Source organism: Arachis stenosperma, chromosome 3 (assembly GCF_014773155.1).
Source record: "Arachis stenosperma cultivar V10309 chromosome 3, arast.V10309.gnm1.PFL2, whole genome shotgun sequence".
Taxonomy (NCBI): domain Eukaryota; kingdom Viridiplantae; phylum Streptophyta; class Magnoliopsida; order Fabales; family Fabaceae; genus Arachis; species Arachis stenosperma.
Genome location: NC_080379.1, coordinates 114070494 through 114080393, shown reverse-complemented (window position 1 = coordinate 114080393; position 9900 = coordinate 114070494). Strand labels below are relative to the sequence as shown.

The window sequence follows — 9900 nt, the reverse complement described above, 5'->3', positions numbered from 1 at the left end:
GAAGCCTCTGCACATGTAAAGCTCAAGCTCAGCACAAGCACACACCAAAGTGGGCCCCGAAAGTGGATTTCTGCACTTAGATTTATTTCTGTAAACCCTAGTAGCTAGTCTAAGTATAAATAGGAATTTTTACTATTGTAATTTCATCTTGGTCTAGTCTTTTGACCGCGTCTTATCTTGGCATCTATCTTTGGACGTTTAGTTCTTAGACTTTGGGGGCTGGCCATTCGGCCATGCCTGAACCTTGATCACTTATGTATTTTCAACGGTGGAGTTTCTACACACCATAGATTAAGGTGTGGAGCTCTGCTGTACCTCGAGTTTTAATGCAAAGTACTACTATTTTCTATTCAATTCATGCTTATTCTTATTCTAAGATATTCACTACACTCCAACATGATGGATGTGATGATCCGTGACACTCATCATCATCCGTCTCTATGAACGCGTGCTTGACAACCACGTCCATTTTACCTTAGACCGAGCGTGTGTCTCTTGGATTCCTTAATCAGAATCTTCGTGGTATAAGCTAGAACCCTTTGGCGGCCATTCTTGAAAATCTGGAAAGTCTAAACCTTGTATGTGGTATTCTGAGTAAGATTCAGGGATTGAATGACTGTGACGATCTTCAAACTTGTGATTGTTGGGCGTGGTGATAGACACAAAAGAATCAATGGATTCTATTCCGACATGATCGAGAACTGACAGATGATTAGCCGTGCTGTGAGAAGAGCATTTGGACCATTTTCACTGAGAGGATGGGAAGTAGCCATTGACAACGGTGATGCCCTACATACAGCTTGCCATGAAAAGGAGTAAGAAGGATTGAAGGAAGGCAGTAAGAAAGCATAGATTCAGAAGGGACAAAGGATCTCCATACACTTATCTGAAATTTCCACCAAGGATCTACATAAGTATCTCTTTCATCTATCTTATGCTTTATTTATTATTATTTTCGAAAACCATTATAACCAATTGAATCCGCCTGACTGAGATTTACAAGATGACCACAGCTTGCTTCATACCAACAATCTCCGTGGGATCGACCCTTACTCATGTAAGGTTTATTACTTGGACGACCCAGTGCACTTGCTGGTTAGTTGTGCGAAGTTGTGAAGAATGTGAATCACAATTTTGCTTATCAAGTTTTTGGCGCCGTTGCCGGGGATTGTTTGAGTTTGGACAACTGACGGTTCATCTTGTTGCTCAGATTAGGTAATTTTCTTTTCAAAAAGTTTTCAAAAATCTTTCAAAATTTTTTCTTTGCTTTCTTTTTTCCAAAAAGTAATTTTCGAAAAAAACAAAAAAAAATCATAAAATCATAAAAATAAAAAATATTTTTGTGTTTCCTGTTTGAGTCTAGAGTCAATTTGTAAGTTTGGTGTCAATTGCATATTTTTCTCTCAAAAATATTTTCGGAAAACTCATGCATGGTATTCTTCATGATCTTCAAGTTGTTCTTGGTAAGTCTTCTTTTTTGATCTTGATATTTTCTTGTTTTGTGTTTTTTGTTGTTTCTCCTATGAATTTTTGAATTCTTAGTGTCTAAATATGAAAGATTTCTATGTTTGGTGTTTTGCATGTTTTTCTTTTCTTGAAAATTTTTTAAAAATAAGTCTTGATGTTCATCTTGATCTTCAAAGTGTTCTTGGTGTTCATCTTGACATTTATAGTGTTCTTGCATGCATTAAGTGTTTTGATCCAAAATTTTCATGTTTTGGGTCATATTTGTGTTTTTCTCTCTCCTCATTTAAAAATTCAAAAATAAAAAAATATCTTTTCCTTATTTTGCTCATAACTTTTGAAAATTTGAGTTGACTTAGTCAAAAATTTTTAAAACTTAGCTATTTCTTATAAGTCAAGTCAAATTTTCAATTTTAAAAATCCTATCTTTTCAAAATCTTTTTCAAAAATCAAATCTTTTTCATTTTTTTATTATTTTCGAAATTTTTAAAATTTATTTTCAAAATCTTTTTCTTATCTTTATTTCAAAATTTCGAAAACTTTACTAACAATTAATGTGATTGATTCAAAAATTTGAAGTTTGTTACTTTTTTGTTAAGAAAGGTTCAATCTTTAAATTCTAGAGTCATATCTTTTAGTTTCTTGTTAGTCAAGTAATCAATTTTAATTTTAAAAAAATCAAATCTTTTCCAAAATATCTTTTTCAATCATATCTTTTCAAAATATCTTTTTCAAATCATATCTTTTTCAAAATTGATTTCAAAAATCTTTTCTAACTTCTTATCTTTTCAAAATTGATTTTCAAATCTTTTTCAACTAACTAATTGACTTTTTGTTTGTTTCTTATTTTTTCAAAACCACCTAACTACTTTCTTCTCTCTAATTTTTGAAAATTACCTCCCTCTTTTTCAAAATTCTTTTTTTAAGTAATTGTTTCAAATTTTAATTTTTATTTTATTCCTTTTCTTAATTTTCAAATTTTAACTTTAATATTTTTCTTTTATTTTAGTTAATTTTCGAAAACTCTTCTCTCTCATCTCTTTCTATTTATTTATTCATTTATTAACACTTCTCTTCATCTTAAAATTTGAACCCCCTCTTCCTCTCTGAGTTCGAATTTTCCTCTTTTCCTTCTTATATTCTTTTCTTCTTCTACTAACATAAAGGAATCTCTATACTGTGACATAGAGGATTCCTCTTCCTTTTCTGTTCTCTTCTTTTTCATATGAGCAGGAGCAAGGACAAGAACATTCTTGTTGAAGCAGATCCTGAACCTGAAAGGACTCTGAAGAAGAAGCCAAGAGAAGCTAAAGCACAACAATCCAGAGAAAACCTTACAGAGAATCTCAAAAAAGAGAGACACATGGCTGAACCCAATAACAATGGTGGAGGCGCAAGAAGGATGCTTGGTGATTATACTACACCTACTTCCAAATTTGATGGAAGAAGTATCTCAATCCCTGCCATTGGAGCAAACAATTTTGAGCTGAAACCTCAACTAGTTGCTCTAATGCAACAGAATTGTAAGTTTCATGGACTTCCATCAGAAGATTCCTATCAATTTTTAACTGAGTTCTTGCAGATCTGTGAGACTGTTAAGACTAATGGAGTAGATCCTGAAGTTTGCAGGCTCATGCTTTTCCCTTTTGCTGTAAGAGACAGAGCTAGAACATGGTTGGACTCACAACCTAAAGATAGCCTGGACTCTTGGGATAAGCTAGTCACGACCTTCATGGACAAGTTCTTTCCTCCTCAAAAGCTGAGCAAGCTTAGAGTAGATGTTCAGACCTTCAAGCAAAAAGATGGTGAATCCCTTTATGAAGCTTGGGAAAGATACAAGCAGATGACCAAAAAGTGTCCTTCTGACATGCTTTCAGAGTGAACCGTTCTGGATATATTCTATTATGTATCTGAGTTCTTTAAGATGTCACTGGACCATTCTGCAGGTGGATCCATTCACCTAAAGAAAATGCCTGCAGAAACTCAAGAACTTATTGAAATGGTTGCAAACAACCAATTCATGTACACTTCTGAGAGGAATCCTGTGAGTAATGGGACGCCTCAGAGGAAGGGAGTTCTTGAAATTGATACTCTGAATGCCATATTGGCTCAGAACAAAATGTTGACTCAGCAAGTCAACATGATTTCTCAAAGTCTAAATGGATGGCGAAATGCATCCAACAGTACTAAAGAGGCATCTTCTGAAGAAGAAGCTTATGATCCTGAGAACCCTGCAATGGCAGAGGTAAATTACATGGGTGAACCTTATGGAAATACCTATAATTCCTCATAGGGAAATCATCCAAATTTCTCATGGAAAGATCAACAAAAGCCTCAATAAGGCTTTAATAATAGTGGAAGAAACAGGCTTAGCAATAGCAAGCCTTTTCCATCATCTTCTCAGCAACAGACAAAGAATTCTGAGCAGAGCCCCTCTAGCTTAGCAAACATAGTCTCTGATCTATCTAAGGCCACTTTAAGTTTCATGAGTAAAACAAGGTCCTCCATTAGAAATTTGGAGGCACAAGTGGGCCAGCTAAGTAAGAAAATCACTGAAATTCCTCCTAGTACTCTCCCAAGCAATACAGAAAAGAATCCAGCAAGAGAGTGCAAAGCCATCGATATAATCAATATGGCCGAATGCACAAAGGAGGAGAAGGACGTGAATCCCAGTGAGGAAGACCTCCTGGGACATCCTCTGAACAAAAAGGAGTTCCAAACTGAGGAACCTAAGGAATCTGAGGCTCACCTAGAGACCATAGAGATTCCATTGAACCTCCTTTTGCCATTCATGAGCTCTGAGAACTATTCTTTCTCTAAAGAGGATGAATATGTAACTGAAGAGCAAGTTACTCAATATCTAGGAGCCATCATGAAGCTGAATGCCAAGTTGTTTGGTAATGAGACTTGGAAAGGTGAACCTCCCTTGCTCATTAGTGAACTAGATACATGTGTTCAGCAAACTCTACCTCAAAAGAAACAAGATCCTGGTAAATTCTTAATACCATGTACCATAGGCACTATGACCTTTGAGAAGGCTCTGTGTGACCTAGGGTCAGGTATAAATCTTATGCCACTTTCTGTAATGGAAAAACTGGGGATCTTTGAGGTACAAGCTACAAGAATCTCATTAGAGATGGTAGACAAGTCAATAAAACAAGCTTATAGATTGGAAGAGGACGTGTTAGTGAAGGTTAAAGGCCTTTACATCCCTACTGATTTCATAATCTTAGACACTGGGAAGGAAGAGGATGAATGCATCATCCTTGGAAGACCCTTCCTAGCCACAACAGGAGATGTGATTGATGTTGACAGAGGTGAACTAGTCCTTCAATTGAATGGGGACTACCTTGTGTTTAAGGCTCAAGGTTATCCTTCTGTAACCATGGAAAAGAGGCACGATAAGCTTCTCTCAATACAGAGTCAAATAGAGCCCCCACAATCAAACTCTAAGTTTGGTGTTGGGAGGCCACAACCAAACTCTAAGTTTGGTATTGAACCCCCACATTCAAACTCTAAGTTTGGTGTTGGGAGGTCCGAACAATGCTCTGAACATCTGTGAAGCTCCATGAGATCTCACTGTCAATCTATTGACATTAAAGAAGTGCTTATTGGGAGGCAACCCAATTTTTATTTATCTATATATTTTCTCTTGTTCTTTTATGTTTTATTAGGTTTATGATCATGTGGAGTCACAAAAAAATTGCAAAAATTAAAAACAAAATAAAAAATAGCAGAAGAAAAAGCACACCCTGGAGGAAGAGCTTACTGGCGTTTAAACGCCAGTAAGGAGCATCTGGCTGGCGTTCAATGCCAGAACAGAGCATGAGACTGGCGTTTAATGCCATAACAGAGCATGAAGCTGGTGTTGAACACCAAAAACAAGCAGCAGTCTGGCGTTTAAACACCAGGATTACACCCTGAGGAATGCTGGAGTTTAACGCTAGAAAGAAGCATCAGAATGGCGTTAAACGATAGAAGCAAGCATGGAAGTGGCGTTCAACGCCAGAAACATGCTACAGATTGGCGTTGAACGCCCAAAACAAGCATGCAAGTGGCGTTCAACGCGAGAAATATGCTGCAGTCTGGCGTTAAACGCCAGGATTGCATACAAAGGGCATTTTATACGCCTAAAGGGTGCAGGGATGAGAAATCCTTGACACCTCAGGATGTGTGGATCCCACAGGATCAACTTAGGATCTGTGGACCCCACAGAATCCCCACCTACCTCAACTCACCTTCTCTCCTCTTCACACAATCCAACGACACTCTTCCCCAAACACCCTTCACCAATCACCTCAATCTCTTTTCCCCATCACCTCTTCACCACTCACATCCATCCACTCTTCCCCATAAACCCCACCTACCTTCAAATTCAAAATCTCTTTCCCACCCAATCTTCACCACTCACATCCATCCACTCTTCCCCATAAACCCCTCCATCCTTCTTCATTTTCACACAGCACAACCCTCTCTTCTTTCACTTGGCCGAAACTCACACCTCTCTCCCTCTCCTCCATATCTTCTTCTTTTTCTTCTTCTATTCTTTTTACTCTTGCTCGAGGGCGAGCAACATTCTAAGTTTGGTATGGTAAAAGCATAGCTTTTTTTATTTTTCCATAACCATTGATGGCACCTAAAGCCAAAGAAACCTCTAGAAAAAGAAAAGGGAAGACAAAAGCTTCCACATCCGAGTCATGGGAGATGGAGAGATTCATCTCTAAAGCCCATCAAGACCACTTCTATAAAGTTGTGGCCAAGAAGATGGTGATCCCTGAGGTCCCTTTCATGCTCAAGAAAAATGAGTATCCAGAGATCCGACATGAGATCCAAAGAAGAGGTTGGGAAGTTCTTACCAACCTCATTCAACAAGTCAGAATCTTAATGGTTCATGAGTTCTATCCCAATGCATGGATCACTAGGAACCATGATCAAAGTATGAACCCGAATCCAAAGAATTATCTTACAATGGTTCGGGGGAAATGCTTAGATTTCAGTCTAAAAAATGTGAGGTTGGCATTCAACTTGCCTATGATGCAAGAAGACGCACGCCTCTACATTAAAAGGGTCAACTTCGATCAAAGGTTAGACCAAGTCCTCATGGACATATGTGTGGAAGGAGCTCAATGGAAAAGAGACTCAAAAGGCAAGCCGGTTCAATTGAGAGGACTGGACCTTAAGCCCGTGGCTAGAGGATGGTTGGAGTTCATCCAACGCTCCATCATCCCCACTAGCAATGGATCCGAAGTAACTGTGGATCGGGCCATCATGATCCATTGCATCATGATTGGAGAGGAAGTAGAAGTTCATGAAGTCATCTCTCTAGAACTCTACAAAGTAGCCGAAAAGCCTTCCACCTTGGCAAGGCTAGCTTTTCCTCATCTCATTTGCCATCTATGCTACTCAACTGGAGTTGTCATAGAAGGAGACATCCCCATTGAAAAGGACAAACCCATCACTAAGAAGAGGATGGAGCAAACAAGAGAGCCTATTCATGGATCTCAAGAGACACATGAGGAAGCTCATCATCAAGAAATCCCTGAGATGCCTCAAGGGATGCATTTTCCTCCAAACAACTATTGGGAACAACTCAACACTTCTCTATATGGATTGAGTCATGACATGACCCAATTAAGGGTGGAACACCAAGAGCACTCCATCATTCTCAATGAGATTAGAGAAGATCAAAGAGCTATGAGGGAGGAGCAACAAAGGCAAGGAAGAGACATAGAGGAGCTTAAGAACACCATTGGTCCTTCAAGGAGAAGGCACCACCATCACTAAGGTGGACTCATTCCTTAACTTTCTTGCTCTTATATCTCTGTTTTTCAGTTTTTAAGCTTCATGTTTGTCTATGTTTGTGTCTTTATTACATGATCATTAGTGTCTAGTGTCTATGTCTTAAGGCTATGAATAATTCCATGAATCCTTCACCTTTCTTAAATGAAAAAATGTTTTTAATACAAAAGAACAAGAAGTACATGAGTTTCGAATTCATCCTTGAAATTAGTTTAATTATATTAATGTGGTGACAATACTTTTTATTTTCTGAATGAATGCTTGAACAGTGCATATTTTTGATCTTGTTGTTTATGAATGTTAAAATTGTTGGCTCTTGAAAGAATGATGAAAAAGAGAAATGTTATTGATAATCTGAAATATCATAAATTGATTCTTGAAGCAAGAAAAAGCAGTGAAAAAGCAAAAGCTTGCGAAAAAAATATGAAAGAAAAAGAAAAAGCAAGCAGAAAAAGCCAATAGCCCTTAAAACCAAAAGGCAAGGGTAAAAAGGATCCAAGGCTTTGAGCATCAATGGATAGGAGGGCCCAAGGAAATAAAACCCAGGCCTAAGCGGCTAAATTAAGCTGTCCCTAACCATGTGCTTGTGGCATGCAGGTCCAAGTGAAAAGCTTGAGACTGAGTGGTTAAAGTCGTGATCCAAAGCAAAAAGAGTATGCTTAAGAGCTCTGGACACCTCTAACTGGGGACTTTAGCAAAGCTGAGTCACAATCTGAAAAGGTTCACCCAGTCATGTGTCTGTGGCATTTATGTATCCGGTGGTAATACTAGAAAACAAAGTGCTTAGGGCCACGGCCAAGACTCATAAAAGTAGCAGTGTTCAAGAATCAACATACTTAACTAGGAGAATCAATAACACTATCTGAACTCTGAATTCCTATAGATGCCAATCATTCTAAACTTCAAAGGATAAAGTGAGATGCCAAAACTGTTCAGAAGCAAAAAGCTATAAGTCCCGCTCATCTAATTAGAACTAATATTCATTGATATTTTGAGATTTATAGTATATTCTCTTCTTTTTATCCTATTTGATTTTTAGTTGCTTGGGGACAAGCAACAATTTAAGTTTGGTGTTGTGATGAGCGGATAAATTATACACTTTTTGGCATTGTTTTTAGGTAGTTTTTAGTAGGATCTAGCTACATTTAGGGATGTTTTTTATTAGTTTTTATGCGAAATTCACATTTCTGGACTTTACTATGAGTTTTTGTGTTTTTCTGTGATTTCAGATATTTTCTGGCTAAAATTGAGAGACCTGAGCAAAAATCTGATTCAGGCTAAAAAAGGACTGTTAATGCTGTTGGATTCTGACCTCCCTGCACTCGAAATGGATTTTCTGGAGCTACAGAACTCCAAATGGCGAGCTTTTAACTGCGTTAGAAAGTAGACATCCAGGGCTTTCCAGAAATATATAATGGTCCATACCTTGTTCGAGCTTAGACGACGCAAATTGGCGTTCAACGCCAGTTCCTTGCATTCTGGAGTAAAACGCCAGAAACACGTCACAAACGAGAGTTAAACGCCAAACAGACATTACAACTTGGCGTTTAACCCCAAGAGAAGCCTCTGCACATGTAAAGCTCAAGCTCAGCCCAAGCACACACCAAAGTGGGCCCCGGAAGTGGATTTCTGCACTTAGATTTATTTCTGTAAACCCTAGTAGCTAGTCTAAGTATAAATAGGACTTTTTACTATTGTAATTTCATCTTGGACTAGTCTTTTGACCGCGTCTTATCTTGGTATCTATCTTTGGACGTTTAGTTCTTAGACTTTGGGGGCTGGCCATTCGGCCATGCCTGAACCTTGATCACTTATGTATTTTCAACGTTGGAGTTTCTACACACCATAGATTAACGTGTGGAGCTCTACTGTACCTCGAGTTTTAATGCAAAGTACTAATGTTTTCTATTCAATTCATGCTTATTCTTATTCTAAGATATTCGCTGCACTCCAACCTGATGGATGTGATGATCCATGATACTCATCATCATCCATCTCTATGAACGCGTGATTGACAACCATGTCCGTTTTACCTTCGACCGAGCGTGTGTCTCTTGGATTCCTTAGTCAGAATCTTCGTAGTATAAGCTAGAACCCTTTGGCAGCCATTCTTGAGAATTTGGAAAATCTAAACCTTGTCTGTGGTATTCCAAGTAGGATTCAGGGATTGAATGACTGTGACGAGCTTCAAACTCACGATTGTTGGGCGTGGTGACAGACGCAAAAAAATCAATGAATTCTATTCTGACATGATCGAGAACCGACAGATGATTAGCCGTGCTGTGACAAGAGCATTTGGACCATTTTCACTGAGAGGATGGAAAGTAGCCATTGACAACGGTGATGCCCTACATACAGCTTGCCATGGAAAGGAGTAAGAAGGATCGAAGGAAGGCAGTAAGAAAGTAGAGATTCAGAAGGGACAAAGGATCTCCATACACTTATCTGAAATTTCCACCAAGGATCTACATAAGTATCTCTTTCATCTATCTTATGCTTTATTTATTATTATTTTCGAAAACCATTATAACCAATTGAATCCACCTGACTGAGATTTACAAGATAACCATAGCTTGCTTCATACCAACAATCTCTGTGGCATCGACCCTTACTCACGTAAGGTTTATTACTTGGACG

At 38.2% G+C, this 9900-nt stretch overlaps 1 non-coding gene across 1 annotated transcript; it reads right to left on the bottom strand.

The window, feature by feature from the left end:
• Positions 1–3229: 3229 nt before the first annotated feature.
• On the bottom strand, positions 3230–3337 carry LOC130971409 (small nucleolar RNA R71). Its single transcript, XR_009082630.1, has one exon. It is a non-coding gene; the product is annotated as a small nucleolar RNA R71 (small nucleolar RNA).
• Between the last annotated feature and the right edge of the window lie 6563 nt (positions 3338–9900).